The sequence below is a fragment of the Poecilia reticulata genome, linkage group LG2 (genome assembly GCF_000633615.1).
Source record: "Poecilia reticulata strain Guanapo linkage group LG2, Guppy_female_1.0+MT, whole genome shotgun sequence".
In the NCBI taxonomy this organism is placed as follows: domain Eukaryota; kingdom Metazoa; phylum Chordata; class Actinopteri; order Cyprinodontiformes; family Poeciliidae; genus Poecilia; species Poecilia reticulata.
Genome location: NC_024332.1, coordinates 20,655,910 through 20,672,861, shown reverse-complemented (window position 1 = coordinate 20,672,861; position 16,952 = coordinate 20,655,910).

Below are 16,952 nucleotides of genomic sequence, written 5' to 3'. Positions count from 1 at the left end.
AGAACGAGATCCCGGATACAAGCGGCCGAAATGGGTTTCCTCCGCAGGGTGGCTGGGCTCTCCCTTAGAGATAGGGTGAGAAGCTCGGTCATCCGAGATGGACTCAGAGTAGAGCCGCTGCTCCTCCACCTCAAGAGGAGCCAGTTGAGGTGGCTCGGGCATCAGGTCAGGATGCCTCCTGGACGTCTTCCTGGTGAGGTGTTCCGGGCACGTCCCACCGGGAGGAGGCCCCGGGGAAGACCCAGGACACGCTGGAGGGACTATGTCTCTCGGCTGGCCTGGGAACGCCTTGGGATTCCCCCTGGAGGAGCTGGAAGAAGTGGCTGGGGAGAGGGAAGTCTGGGCCTCCCGTCTGAAGCTGCTGCCGCCGCGACCCGACCCCAGATAAGCGTCAGAAAATGGATGGATGGATGGAAACTGAAAACATTTATTTCTTAATATCTATGTTGTTTTTATCTCTTCAATAATATACTGAATAGACAATATTTTAATAAAGTAATCTATTTTTGTAGAAAATTAATTTGGTTCAAAATTTTTTTATGGTCTTATACTGTTACTGTATTAAATCACAGGTAAATATTTTATTATGTCAACCTACATCCAAACTATTCTGCTGCAAATAAAGAGTAAAACACCAACAACTAAAAAATAATCCTAAAACTACAGAGAAATGCAGCTGAAGAAGTTTGGGAACATTTAAAGATCAACAAGGGCTTCATCTGCCTCTTGTGGGAAACCACATGAAGTTTCTGCAACATTTCTAAAGGTTACAAGGAACAAAGCAACACACTGGAAACCATGAGCCGGCTGTGACGCAAAGCAGAGGAACCAGAGGTTGAGAAACTGCTGAGAAGACAATGAGGAGGCTGTTGTGGTTCCCTTCACCACAACTCCAGGCTGTGACCTCACCTGCAGAAAACCCATCAAACATTACCTGGAACCACAGGTCTGATGGTTACATGAATCACTTTGTCATCAACCTTTGCAGAGACTCACTGCTGAGGCCGCAGCAGAAACAGCAGTTCAAGAGTTAAAGGTCGTCAGCTGATGATTGTAAAATGATTCACATCCCAGGAAAAGACGAGGTTTCAGTTTTTATCAAGACGTCTGAGGAACAGAGGAACATGAGGTTTGTGGCCTTCATGGCTTATGAAGCTTCAGCAGTGATGCAGCCTTGGAGGTTTTTATTCGACTCGGTGTACACGAGGCCTAAAAGTTTCTCTGAGGTTCTGAAGAGACACTTCAGAACCATAATATGGTTTAGATCAACCGGAGGCGGTCCAGTTAAAGTCCAAAATGGTTTTCCATAAGCAAAGTGGCATGRCATCATAAAATGTTTAGTCTTGAGTTTCTTGGTTTGGGTTCTTTGTTGATCTGGTGAACCGGATCGTTCTGCTCAAGGTTTGGTTCTGTTTCTGCTGAGCTCGACCCAAACGCTGGTTCGTCAGATTAACGCTGGAGTCTTCTTAAACCCGACTGGACCCGACAGCAGCCACATGTCTCCAGGGTTATGCAACACGCTCCTGTTTCTTCCTGATAGCTGCTGCGTAACGTGACCAGCACCGTCTTCCTCCTCCATCACACCCACTTACATCACACACTATCGCCCACTCCCACATCCCAAACAACACCCACCGCCCTCTTGATTTATCTGATGCAGACCACATGTTGGGATAAAAACGGTGCAGGGAGGAGAGGAAGAGGAAGAGGTGAGAGGAAGATAAGTCTCAGGGTTTTGGTGGAGTCCTTTAGGGTCACGGCGCCCTGAAGTCAGGCTTARCCCAATCTGAAGGAACCTGAAGATCCAGAACTGGACCGGCTCCAGGCGGCGCCACAGAAATGGCGATTAGCAGCYGAAATCCGCTGGAGCTGTTAGAGTTTGTTAAATCCTCCAGTGATCTGCGTGATCCCGCTCTGCGCAGAGGAAAAGTCTCCAGACCAGAGACRGCTCACATCTGGGCCGTCTGTCCAAACCATCACAGCCTCGTCCAACTCCCCAGGGAAAACTCCACAATCCCACTTTTATTCCAAGAAACAAAATCCTGATGCAGCGTTTGCAACAATTCTTTGAATAAGACGTTGGAAGTTTAAAGGTTGTTTTTAAGTAGCTGGAATCATTCCTGGAAAAAAATGCTTTGGTTCTTGACAGCAGCCGGTCAGGGTGGATAAAAATCAGAAAGAAGGAGAAAACGAGCCGCTTTGGTGGAGATAAAAATGATGCTAAAGGAACAAGGTTCACTTCTACGGAAGAGTGTTAGGGCCAAGAAGAAATCTGATTTTTTTCTCTGTATTCCGACTTCAAACGTCTGAGATCAAAAATCTGATTTCTGAGAAAACAGTCAGAATAAGAATCTGATTTCTGCTTTTTCCCCCAGTGGCCCAAATCCTCTTCTGTAAAGTTCTGAGATTCAAATCCAAATTCTGAAGGTAAAAAATGTTAAATGTCAAGTTTGAGTTGGACGATATGGCTAAACGTATCACGATACATGAGTTTCATATCAGTCATTATGTTTGTTTTTTATTTTATGCCGTTACGAGACATGGTGGTAAAGTTACTCAACATGTTGTGGCTAGGCAACCAAAGATGGGGGAACTTCAAAGAGCTTGTTACCAAAGAGCTTGTTGCTAGGCAACCAAAGAGTGAGTGAGTTAGTTGAAGCCACYAACTTAGTTTAGCGACTAAAGCCTATTCTCTTCCTACATCTCCCAGAATGCCGTGCGGTTCTGGATCAGAGTTCAGTGATATTATTGGAAATGCTATCGACATATTATCTATTGATAATAACAACAACTGCATCCAGTTTGACCACAGTGTCTGGTTGTGGTGCCACTGAACGAAGTTAAACGACGTCCCAGAAAGGCCTTGACTAGATGATTAAAATCAGTGATCAGATTGATTGATTAGATCTGATCTGGTCATACCAACATGCTCAATCTGGAAACGTCTAAAACTTTCAGTAAAAATCCTGATTCTACTACTGCAGTCAGCAGCTCMATTAAAACCGAGGAAAAGTAAAACTACAATTCCTGGAATGATTTATTTGACCTTCGGTGGGGTCAGGTCTTTATTCTGGTATTAGTCTGGCTAACTAGTCATGGTTGGATGGATGTGATGCAGCAGCACAAACTAGGAGCTTCGGTTTCATTTCCAGCTGCTCAACCTGAGGACTTGTACAGGCTCCCTGCTTTATTAGTGTGTGACTTTATAAAACTGCTGAAGCTCCCAAACAAGCCCTTCCCTGCTAATTACTTTTATTGAGGTATTTCCTAACTGCAAACTAAGTGAGGTACTTTCTTTAAAATTGCTCTAATTCCTCTCTTGTTGGGGGATTTTCAGGGCGCTATGCTTGGAACGCCCTCAACAGCAAAAAGCAAACACTGGCAGGAAAATTACTGCCTGCAGAAGACTTCCCTAAAGTAGTGGCCTTCAGACTTCAAGAGGAAGTGTAATTCATGTCTGCTGGGGAACAAAAAGCGGAAGAAGAGCGGTTTGACTGGAGACACTTCTAGGAACAGAKAAATGAATCCAAAGTGGAGACAGAAGAGCCGTTTCTCAGATAATCCCTTCATTCATATCCATCCCGGCGGTCTGTGAAGCCCGAACTGCAGCGTCGTTAAAGTGATCCATGGGGTGACTGGTGGTAAAAACCTTCCCTGCTCTGAAACGCGCTGGGGGAAGCGGAGGTTGAGGTTCAGGCGTGCTGCTCTCAATCGTCCTGTCTGGTTTTAGGAGGTGCTGGGTGACGGGCTGAAGCAGGAGGAATGCTTGGAGCAGAAGACCGGCCCTCTTCAGTCCACCTCCGCACTGATCCCAGCCTGATCGAGCAGGAAGTGAGACAAGTGCTCTTGACCTCAGTCGCTCCAAACCTTTTCACCTTCTCCGAGAAGGAGAACCTTTGATTTGTTCGGATTGAGCTTTAAAAGCCTCTCTGCAGCACAATCCTCCAGACGCGCTTGAAGAAACATTCGGTGCATCAAGCAAACCCGCACTGCAGCGGTCAGATTTATTAATTTAACGAGTTTCATGGAAGATGGCAGGATGAGGGATGGATTCCCTTCTCCATCCAGTAGGGTCAGATGTTGACGAAGAAACCGGTGGAAAGCTTCAGTAGTAAAACAATCTGCTTGAGAAACTGGAACTTTTTCAAAAACATTAAGTGGTTATTAACTTAAAACAARCTTCTATATCTTGCTGGAAAGCTACCGGTACTTGTTATCTAGTGTTGTCTTATATAAAGTGTACTTGCACTAGAAACTATGCAAAAATACTTGGTAGGATTTTTGTTTTTGCAGTGAGGATGAATAATCAGAGCAGTAACTGGAGGATTAGAAGAAAAATATACAACCTGAATATTTTAAAGTCTCCAAACAAACCTGATCTCCTGTTTCCCAACAAGAATTTGATCCAGGTAGATTTATTCCCTGGAATGCACTTCCATCCATCCGTCTTTGTTTTACCAGATTAAATCCAGCCTACTGCAGCAGGGCGGAGGATCCTGAGTCCAAACTAACAACATGATGTCCCAGATTTACCTCGGGGATCCGCTGTTCTCCTGGAAATTCCTCTGTTGTAGGAATAAAACCTGGACTTTCTCTCTGTTTTCAAGCTTACGGTCTGATGTTTCTTCTTCTGCTCTCTGCTGTTGGCTTTCTAGACATCGGAGACCTTTGAAGACTGAAGTCGGACATRTTGTTGGACTCAAACGGTGTTTTTGGGAAACAGACTGAAGGTTTAGGGGATGATTGCCGGGTTATGAACCGGGTTGGGATTAGCGCTGCTTCTCCACGGTCAATGGGACTCCTTCAATCATTAATGCAGAGATTCAACTGGATTCTACAGCGAGTACAGCAAACATCCTCCACCAATCATTCCTGCACCGTTCAAACATGCAAAACACCAACAGTTATTGACTTATGCTGATGATAGTTTCCTCTGTATGTATTGAATATCACAACCCATTCTCCTGTTTCATGTTCAGCTTTAAATCAAGCTGCCTCTTGGCAGCAGTCGCTACAGCAGAGGTTTCGAATTAGACCTAAAACGAYTCATTTTGGGTCAAAGTGGTGCACCGTCTACAGCTATGCCCATTATTGCAGCTCCATAAAAGCTAAGAACATTTTCCCACATTGTGGTTCTGGATTGCTCTTCATCTCCAATAAGTCAGATCTGTCTCTGAGGCAGTAAACGTCCTGTTCTCATGACTCAGCAGCTATGAATTCCTTGAATTTGTGTTTCCAGCAGAAAAAKATTTTKAAACCACAGAATCTGAAACCTTGAAAACCACAAGAAGCTCCTGTAACGTTAAAAGGTCAATCGTTGTTCGCTCGGACAGTCTGGACGCTTTTAACCCCACCGACCCGTCCTTCCACAGTCCTGTTTACATCTACAGCCTCCTGTCRGCACCAACTCATTCTCCTGAACATGTTTCCCTTTCAGATCCACTCGGCRGAGCAACATTTCTGCCTTTAGCATCAACATCCTGACAGGCTGACGCTCCGTGAATCTGYKCCGAGCGGCTGGACGACTCGACAACAGAGAAAGACGATCCTATAAAACACAGACCTGAGAGGAAAGCTTTACCTCACACRCTGCAGGCCCATCTGAGTCTTTTACAKAGAAAATTATGATTCTGAGCAAAAATTGGCCTCATATGTCAGGTGTACACTAAAAAAATCACCAACAAGGGAAAAGTWATTGAAAAATAGAATAAAAATGCCCAACAGATCTCCATGGATCCAGTTATACTTTGATTAACCGGAGCACATCCCCTCAGATCCCCACCTGAAACACGGCAACACTGATCTGACGCTCACACACGGCGGCCTGAGGGCTGCTGGGAGGTCGGGGGTCAAGCAGAGGTGGATTGGGCCGGTAAAAGGTCCAGAGATCAGCAGAGATAACGGCGCTGATCTATCCTACGATACGGCGTGTCGCCCAGGTCAGCGCGCTCGGGTTACTCGGCTTGTTTGAACACCGACACCTCCACCCAAACATAAATACAGACACCCTTGGACGTGGACTTGAGTCAGGAGGAAACAAGCTGCTGGTTTCTGGTTTATCGCATCTACTTTATCAGAGATAAAACTGAATTTCTGGACAAACAGACTCTGGTTCTCGTTTCACCGACCTGGAAACCTGCTCARTTGYTTTGTGTGAAAAACACAAAAAGTTTCCAAACCAAACTTGTGGGTTTTAATTTATAACTTCAGGGAATKTTTGTGTTTTGAAGCGGTGAACGAGTTGAAGCRTTCGTTAAAATAAAGATGAGCTGGAATCCTCCAGGTGACTTGAGCAGTTCCCAGATCCATCTGGACCCAAATGTTTCCGCGTCCCTCCCTCAGGATTGTAACTTATGATTCCCTCAGGAGCTCGATGTGCTTCCTCTTCCCTCACATGGACAGGTTCAGGTGAAACCTTTCAGAAACGGTTGGTTTGGTCACCGATCAGTCCTAGCTAAGCTGACCGAGTCGTCCAGAGGCCTGGATTCATCCCTGAACTTCCCAGAGCTGGGTCTAAGCYGCAGCAGCGTTAAGGTCAAACAGCAGCTTACCGCTGACCTTTCCACCCAGGCACAAAGCCTCCAATCAGGAAGTCGCTGCCTCAGGTTAGATGACAGAGCRGCCGGCCAGACGACGTTGACGTGTCCGAGTGGCGAAGCACCGGCTGTCATCAGAGGCATCGATCAGAGAGCGGGCCGGGCCGTCCGCACGGCGCTCGGCTTCAAAGCGCTGGAGGTGATTCATCACGGCGGCGGCGTGGGAAGAGCAGCCGAACACGAGGGGAGAGGAGAAACAAAGGAGACCTGCTGACATTTCCCAACTCCCTCCCAACACATCCAGCTTCCGTCCACAAACATCTGCAGCATCTTTGACACTTTCTGGAAACTTATGAGCTGCTTTCCACTGGTTCGGTCCACAACCTGAACACGTCRTCTCTGTTTGGTCTGACTCTTAACTCTGACCTATGAATCATTCAGGATGAAAACGCCTCCAGGACTCAACCTGGGTTCAGTCTACAAATAACTGGAAACTTGGCAAAGAACCACTTTGGATCCTCTCTTTGATACCAGCAACGTCTCATGAGAACCCAATTTGCTCCCTGAAAGTATGGAAACCACCAGTCTGACAGAAGAAAGTACACCCCGCTGGCAAACACAAAGGGAGACATCCAGCGTCCAGAAATGTGGTTGATGATGAAGATCTCTCTACTTCAGACCATAAAAACTCCAGAAACTAAAATAAATCATTGCAGAAACAACAGAACAAGTTTCTACGCACTTTCATCTCAGAACATTTCAGCTAAAATCGACTGATTAGATTTTAATGAGCTTCCATACGATCTTCCAGATTACTCTGGAAATCAGGAAATTTCCTCACCTTTAGGATTTAGAGGATCATATTTGGAACGGGAGACGAGCCAGATGTTTTAGTTTTAAGCTGGAAAATGTCACGTTCTGCAGGAACAAACATCTTCCTCTGGACCTTTTACAACATCACTCACTCAGTATTTCATGAAACTCAGGACATTTTGAGCCACAACTTGTCACAGGCTTCATGCAAATGTGAGAAACAAGAATGAATTTCAGCTCTAAAATCGCTGCAGCCGTCTCACTTTTGATCCTGATATAATTTAAAAATGATTCCAGCCTGTTTCAGAAGAAGTTATTCACTTCAAAATATTTTTCATTAATAAATGACTATTGTTCCCATGTTTAATGCTTGTTTCAGCAGCTTGTCTGCCGCCCGACTGTCCAGAACCAAAACATTGGGTCTGCAGATTTTATCTGAACCAACGGCAGATTTCTGATGTTTGGGTTTATCTTAGACACGGTGTCTTTCAGGAGTTGCACCTTCTTCCTGCAGTTTGAAGCTAAATCCAGGTGATTTCATCGTCTCTGTCCTTAACTCAGGAATGTGGGCTGCATTGATCCGAATAAACTCCTCTGGAATCCCAGATGGGAAAAACGTCAAACGTCATGGAGATCAGCCGGCGGCGCTAACGTCCGACCAGCTTTATGGGCTTTAATGAAAGTCGGGACGGTTGTCGAAGGAGGGGGGTGCAGAGGAAATGCCTTGATCTTCCAGGCCTGTGCTGAATTATGGGACAGTTTGGACACATCTGGACGCTGGGAAGGACTGGATGGAAGGATGGGTGGGTGGGTGGGTGGGTGGTGCGGTCTCCTCTCTCCTTACACAAACATGTGCACTGGGCTTTATTGGAGGACATTTCTGAGACGGATTCCTCTCTGCTCCGGCGTCTGGAATGCAGAGGAAGCTGGTCTCCAGCCAGACGGAGAGCTGCTAACAGGACAGCTGCAGGGTCAAGTGTCTCCAGATAAAATGATCCACGCCGAGGCAAATAAAACCCAGGAGACTTTTATGAGCATCCAGGCAAAGACGGAGTCCTGTATACAGAAAACGTCTTTATTTGGACAGGAGCACACATGATTCAGCGCCCAAGCTGCTTGACTGGAAGCACTTGGAGGAAGAGGTGATGAATTTCAGGAGAAGCTGGAAGTTCTGTCAGCGAGATGGAGACGCATTCATCAGGATTTATGAGACGACATGTTGAGGAGCCGTGGAGAAGACTTCGGGTCCAGAGGAAAACCTGCAGGAGACCCAGAGGAGGCATCCCAACGTTCCCATCGGCCCTCAGGTCTGAGTCAGTCGCTCCTCGGCCAATCACGCTCCTCGGTTCATTGATGAGGGTTGGCGGTCCAGTTCTGCTGCTGAAAAGAGCAACCTTCAACCTTTAACCTTCTCCACAACATTCAGCCATCCGTCCGTCCATGTTTGTCTTGGAGATGTAAACTGACCTTTCTGGTGTTTCCTCAGTGAAAGCAACATTTCCATCGTATCAAATGAAATGGGTAAATAAAGGATCTCTTGGCATTCCAGATAAACATGTTTGAATCATTTACCGGTTGCTCTGCTGCCGCTTCTTCTCAGGTCCCAGAGCAGAACAACTTGTCCCTACCTCAGAGGCTTGGACCAGATGTTACCCCCTTGAAATGAGAACGTTTTGTCCTGATGCCTGTTTGAAAGTCCAGAACAACAAAGTTTGGTTGAAACTTAACGTTGTGTGAAGTTTCTGGGTGAAAGCAAGTTCAGGATTGTGTCTGTAGTGACGGGTGGAGTTATTAAAACACTCCTCAGTGTCAGATACAAGCTTCTGGAGACCAGAAAGCATCTCTGATCCTCTCAGATCTGATGGATTGGCAGTACAACGTCAGGTCAGCTGTCCACAGACTAACTACCAGAAATCTGAGGTCAAAGGTCTCCAGAAAGCCTGGAGAACCAAAGTTCAGATAAGCTCTGGCTGCTTAGAAAGAGAAGCATCTAAAAACCTGACAGTAAACTCGTGCATCAGGGAGCTGATTAATCATCCCTCTGGTAGAAAACACCAATTTCTTCTTCTGCTCTTCTTTCCTCACGCTCGTGCATCATAACTGACCAGTGGAGGGTCGCAGGGATATTTAGTTACATCTCCTGGCCTCTGACCTCTGGGCTATTAGTCGCTTGTAACTGTGGAATGGAAATAAACCAAGGATCAGACTGACTGAAATTAAAAGACGGTTTAGTCTTTTTACACTCCTCCATCCTCGCCGTCTGGTGACAGATGAAGGAGACGGATTACCAGCCCAGAAGTGAGAGCTGTCCTGGATATTTCCTCCAGAAATGCTCGTTTTCTTTCTTCCAGCGTCTAAAAACATGGTGATGATGCCAGGCTCTTCGAGGCGGTGAAGGTTCCAGATGTTTTATTTCCTCTGTTGAAGGAGGAATCATCGAATCCCTTACAGTCTTTTTCAATCGGTCAGACTGTTGGATCGAACAAACATCCTGGGCGGTTTAGGGCCTCAGGATCGCTCCATCTCACCCCATTCAGACAGCAGACAGTCTACCAACTGTTTATTCCAACTTTACTCTAACACACATTCAATAACAATGAAAAAAATATCAGGGGAAATTTGGTCTTTTTTTCCCCAGAACTTTCTATCCAACTATCGAGTGCTTTGGCATTTTGTTGCATAAAGTTCCCAGCAAGCTGTGTGGCGACGTGAGGCCTTGCTTATAAGATGCGACCTGTTGTTTAGCACATAGTTGTGTAAAAGCCGTCCTCAGAGGTCTGTGGGAAGCCTTCATGCACATTCCTCCTGGTGACTGTATATAAAGCTCTAAAAGGCCTCGCTCCATCACTCATGTTTGCTTTACAACTATGAGACACTCTGGTCTCTCTTCACATTCTTCATGCTCCAAATTCCCGTTCCCATGTGTATAAAAAGCAGCATGAAAAGGCTCAAATATGCATCTGTGTACACAAGACATGGTCCTGCGGTGGAGAGTCCACTTACATTTAATGTCCCGATTTTCTGCCAAATATCTAAAAGAACGACACTTGGATTAGAGCATCAGCCAGGTTTATGGAGAAGGTGAAGAATGGTTTTCATTGGCTTATGGCTGGGACTTTTTCTTCCAGAGGAATCCTCTCAACAACCTCTAACTCACTGTCCAACTCTTGGTATCCAGGTTGTTTTGGTCACATGAGTGTAAGCAGCTCCTAAAGGTCACCAGCCTCACCTGTGATCCGGCTGAGTGGAGTAGGGAGTGGGTGTAAAAAGTCTGGGAGTTTCCAGACTCCTGAGCACCAGAGGATGTGCAGGACGGCGAGTCTGACTTTCAGAAAGCAGGAGCAGAACTCAGGATGTAACAACGTCACAACTAACAGCTATGTTTCTATTATCTCACTCAGATTATACTTTTATTCATGAGAGAAAGTGGAGGAGCTTCCTGTGTGCAGTCAGACTCAAGTTCACTGACTAGAGCCCATGGCCCCTCGCTGCCCTCTAGTGGTGACGAAACGGCACTGTCAGTAGTTTTTCTCCAGTCTGGCTGCAGGTGAAGCGGCGTTGGCCTCCAGAGACGTGAAGCAGCAGCAGAAGAAGAGCAGTGATGCTTGTTTTTCTCTGATAACCGCGCTGGAAGTGATCCCGGTATGCGGGAATTCACCGACCTTCATCAGCCGCTGTCAACATGGGCTCCAATCAGCAGCTCTGCTGAAAAACTTCTCATGCCAAAGATGCCTGAAGGGAGTTCATGGGCTCACTTCAGGAGGTGATTTAGAGCAGGAGCGTTGCTCAACGGTTCCAGGATGAGGGTTATTTATGTTCCACGAAGGCCTGAAGGCACCCGGACTCGGTGGAGGGCTTTGGGTTTGAAAACAACTTCAGGATTTATTTTAAAGGTTCAAGTTGGTCAGCATGGGAGCTGGGACTGAACCGAACGGTGGGCACTGGAAACTTCTTCACCCTTTTTGTTATGACAGTGAATTCAAATGGGCATGCATCTACAGCAGTTGGAAAATAAAACATTTTTCCTGAACCTTCATCAGATGCATCAAAAAGCAAAAAAAAGAAAAACATTCATGAGGAAAACAGAAGAAAATGAGACTCTGATCACCTGATCTTTACCTAAAGGCCCATTAAATGTAGTTGTAGTTTTATTTGACTGGTTTCATTCCTCAAGTTTTCATAAATTGTAAAACTGAAGTTGTAGGGCTAAGGCCTGACCTTTGACCCCACAGAAGTAAAAGATATAAACAGCCATGCCGCTCCATCCAGCACCACTGAAGACCAAATTCATCCGTGGGCTCTAATGCCTTCCTCCGCTCAGCCTCCACTCCGGCTCAGATTGCACGGCGGCGGCCACAACGTATCAGCTCCCTCCCATCAAACTGCGGAGGACGTAACGGCTCCTGACTGAACCACAGATCTAATTAAAACACAAAGCAGCAATTAAACCCGTCCTCCTTCCAACTCGCTGCTAGAACCGGCCCACGGGGTCGCTCGCTGTGACCGGACCTCCAYCGGTGAATCCCACCAGGCTCTTGACATTCATCTCCTCTCAGATCACTTGAGTGTGACTTTCCCTCGCCTCGGCCCAGCGTGGAGCCCGGGGGTCCGTCCCACCGYGCTGACAGCCATTGTTGGCGTGTCACCGGGTTCTAGAGAGGGCCACGTGCGTCCAGTCGCCTGAAACAAGCACTCCCATCCACGATGAGAAAGAGGCRCTSCGTCTGCAGCCACCGACGGTACAAAGAGACTCATCTGAGAGTCAGATTAGAGGCCGAYGGAGGCTTTGTGCACAGAGTGACGTCTTGGTGTTCTCAGAGGAATTAACATTTTTCCTGCGCTGAGTGCTGGATGCTTCTCACACAGAGCCGGTTCTGCTCAAGGACACTTGAGCAAGAAAAATACTGGAAGCTGAAGCGTCTGCGGGATTATCCCTGAATGCAGCGAGTTCAGCCGTTCCAGAGTTGATCATCCGGGGAACAACAAAAACACAAGTTCCCAGCAGATTCAACCCTCTCATTAACCTACTGTAGAAGAATTCACAGAAATATGAATAAAAACTAAGGTTTTTATTTCTCAGTGTCTTTATCTTCATGGCAGAGCTTCCCTGTACAGCTTGAGCTCCTGAAAAGGCCGGTTCAGTCTGATTGGTCAGACACAGTGGCCTGTTAAACTCCACCCATTTTCTGACCCCAGCAGAAATGGGAGGAGCCTACAGGGCCTGACCTCTGCATGTTTTGATTCAAAAGGTACAACTGAWGGGACAATGGCTTTGTTTTTACCAGAGTGTGGTTACAGAAGCACACAAACACTGAAGCAGCATTAAATTTTAGGAGTGGACAATAATTATCAGCGCGATATTAAGAGTTATATAAGAATACCTGGTAAATCCAATATATTTTTCCTGGGTAACAAAATCTACAAAACGTAAAATATTTGCATCAAATTTTATTTACAGCKTGGGGGAAAAAAAGGACAAAAGTGTGTTAATGAAATTCAATACATAGAAAGAGTAACGTTCTCAATGCATTTGCACCCTAATAAGTAAAAACATGAACTCTGTTGGAGGAGTTTGTGGACTGAAGACCACAAAGGGTCCCTGGAGGACACGACAACCTATGGAACCAAGCTTGATGGGTCTAAAACCAGGCAGTTTCCCAAAATACAAAGTCAGTTTCCTCCTTACCTCTTCAAGCTTCAAACATATMAAAGCCCAGATCCTCAAACTCAGCCCAGAAATTGATCAAAGTCGTCTTTATAGAAATACTGAGGTCAGACTCTAGAACATGAGATGAGGATAATTCAACGTCTGCTTGGTCGTGAYGCGTGAGGAAGGATTGAAGTTCAGACAGTTGGTGCAGATCAGCTCTCAACWGGTCTGGGCTTTGACTAGGCCACCGTGTTCTTCAAACAATCTCTGTGTGGCTTCAGCTGGCCGTTGTTCTCTGGTGATGGAAACTAATCGTCCTCCAGGACTTCCTGATATTTTTCATCTTAAGGATCCGTGTTGYCCTCTGAACCGGCCAGAGGAATGCAGCTCTCTGCCCGTTCTGTTTAAAACAACAGYGAAGCTCTGAGGCGAGGGTYGGATAATGATCTGCTCTCCTGTATCAGGGTCAACAGAACCTCCCGGCCTGCCTCGGCAAACACGGAGGAGGCCGGGTCCAAATCCATTTACAGGGAAAACCTGAGGTCACCGGGGGTTAAGCAGGGCGGCGCTGCTGCGACGATCGGCATATCTGATTTAATACGCATCAGAGCGAGGGGTGGCCCAAATAAACCGAGCGGATATTAAAGGTCAAAGGTCAGGGAACATGTGTGTCTCAGACAGACGAAAGCAGTTGAAAGCAGAAACSAGCTGACGTGTTTCACCTCCAAGGAGTSGGGAAACTTCTCCGATCCCAAAATTATCCARCAGTGGTGCAGAAAACACAGAATTAATAAACAAAAAAAAATTCACAATGAAATGTGAAGTTTAATTAGCTGATGTCAGTGGGAAGGTACAGTAGATTCAGGTGTGTTTTGGCYGCTGCAGCTCCTGTAGCACCATTTATCGGATYTTCACTCACACATGAATGAACCGATCAGACATGGCAAMATAAAGACAAACTCTGAAATACCGAATCCTTAACCCTAAAAAATAAMAGACTTAATGATGAATTCAGGCGCAGTGAGTTTTACGAAACAGGAGAAATATTTTCTGTATGTTTTGTCAGAAACTTAAAAATATGACGCAGATTCAGAAACCCAGAGAACAAGTTAGCTAGCTGCATCCAGTCAAGTCTGATTTATAAACTAAAATAAATCAGTAGGAGCTTCCCAAATCMAATTTCCTTTAGGAAAAAAATGAAACAGCCTTTGCTCATTTCTGGTAAAGCAGTTGAACATGAAGGCAACACCAACACTGTTATGGTCATTACTTTAATGGAGATTTATTAAAACCTGAACTGGTTTGAGTTCAGTGGGGTCATGAACTCATTCAAATTCAAAACCACTTTGATCCCAAATGGAAAGTAAATTTCGCAACTYATAAATTCAAAATTATTCAGAGTAWTATATCATTTCTATTTATGTTTAAAGTTAATTTGTTGAAAAAGGAACATTCCCAATTCCAACCATGTGTCTGATTTTAGTTTAGTTGTTGGAATAACCAAAAATAAAATATCTTCAAAAATCAAAAATGATTCTAGCAATCGTCTTGCATAAGCCATAAACAGGTCAAAGGTCGATGAAATGTTGAGATCTGGCAGCAGAGTCCATAAAGCAGAAGTGGAGTCTGTAGTAGATGAGAAGGAAAACGGTGAGAGAAGTGAAGCCGTTATTTCAGGATTGGACAGACTCAGACTCTCTGCCCGCTGGAGGAACGTCATCCGCCTCTGAAGCTGCGAACTTCGGCCTCCAGAGGGGAGAGGACGGAAATCAGACGGAAATTCAACAAACGGTTTAATGAGCAGCCACAGATCTGTGGAAGTCATCAGCATCGGCTGGGGGAAGATTTCTCACGCAATCCTTTAAAAGCTGAATATTCCTCCAGCAGACGGCTGAGATTACATCCATATGGCAGAACAACAACTCATCCTGAAACGCTCAGGCACTTACTCATTTATCAGGGGGCTGGTTTAGAAACGAGCTGAAGCTGCTCTGCTCACGTTTCTCCTGAAGGGGACGGTAGATAGATGTGTTTGCTCCAATAAAACCGGCCTGTTACTTTACTGGACACTAATGTAAAACCTGTCAGATAATCACAGATTTCCAGCTGACGGCGTTCCCACTGGGAGGAATGGGACATTTTTAGACAATCTTCTAGAAAATGACTTGAGCTCACRTTCAAAATGTTTCTCTAACCAACTTTGCTCYGCAGCATCTCAAGTTTTCCGGAGAGCGTTCCTGTTTTCCAGTCAGCTGTTCCTCCAGATTCTACATCCTGATTTTCACTGCAGACTCAAAGCCACTCTTTAGTTTCAAAGCTTCATCAATGTTTCTGCTTCATCCATCACTTTATTTTTCAGAGCACCAGATTATTGGAGTGATGTTTTGGTTTTTCCACCAGGTGGCGCTGCTTTACCGTCTGTCCTGATAACCAAAGAGCCTGAGAACTCAGCAACAGATTAATAGAAGTAGAAAATTAGGGGCTACACGCTAAATTTCTCTCTGATGGCAAAATTTTTAAACTGTCTATGCATTATGGAAAGATAAAAACCAGACACTTAAATATAAATTTAGAAAAGATAACAACCCAACAGTTAGGAGACAGAGTAGAGCTGCTGTAAACAATTATTATAGTAACAGAGTAATCTGTTGATTATTCCAATAATTAATCAAAATCCATATGTATTATGTTCCATTGTGTTTTTCATTTCTGTCACTTCCTGCATTATTTTGATTACTGGCTGTGATTGGTTCTTTTGGATAGTTCGCTGTTTAATTTCAGGTATCAGGCCGTTTATTATATTCTTATTATTTTTTTAAAGATTGTTTGAGTTTCTGTTAGTAATAAACATCTACATTTTGCTGTGTAAGGGCACAAACGGATTCAGAGACCCTGTGGTGATGCTAACTACGCTAACTAGCAAGTAACTGAACTATGTGAGAAGGACCTCGGTGCAGCAAACAGAAAGGGGCGGGGACGGAACACTGTCAGCCTCTTACCTTATTTGGAAATGGGACCAATGCACTCCGGAAGTGAAGGGGGCGCTATTTCCTATATTATCCGCGGTCTCCCGTTTTAATTTTCTTTTTAAATCTGTRATATAGCTTCATCTTTAGGAAGGAGTTTCTCTCTCAGCATGTATTTGAACTTCTCTCTTTTATTTACTTCAGTGCAGCTCACAGTTTTTAAACAATTTCCGTTGCTTTCTGTGTACTTCTAAATCTGCTTCTTAGTCGCATCTTTTCGGGCCTGCTACTGCCTCTAGTGGTGTGGGGGTGGTAACACAACTAATATAAATACATTACTAAGTCAGAATACCAGTCTTTATTATTTATTATTAATTCTTGCATAACTGGAACCGCAAAATATAAAGTTAATCACAAAACACCATACATTTTAATTTTCTTAAGGAAGTAGAGCTAATTAAATGACATAAACAAGATCTGAAAGTGATTCCAGTTTCACTCGATGGCCAACCTGTTGAAACTATGGCAARTTKTAAATACCTTGGATCATTCCTGGACAGTCAGCTCAATTTTGCTGAMAACAYTGRCTRCGTTTTTAAGAAACGTCMCTCTATCTTTTAAGAAGACCCAGCGATCTTGGGGTTACCTAACAAGTGCAACTCGTGCAAAACCTCTRGTTAGYTAGAGGTAACATTAGCCAACATTRCCTCTAGTTAAGTAATGTTARMATTTTAACAATGAGTTAAAATGTTAAAACTTAAAAATTTAAGTTAAGTTTTAAGTCATCTCAAGTTTTAACTGTTGATTTCTTTAGCTTTTCATCTCCTCGGCTGGTTTGGTCACATGTGTTGCTGACTAACAGACAATCTTTTAAGAATACTTGGAATARCAGAAAAATAGTAGTGAAACCAWAAACAACTCTGTCTAAACTGCTTRGASCATCCATCCTCTTTATTTATCAGTTTAAGCTCATGAAGGTGTTACTGT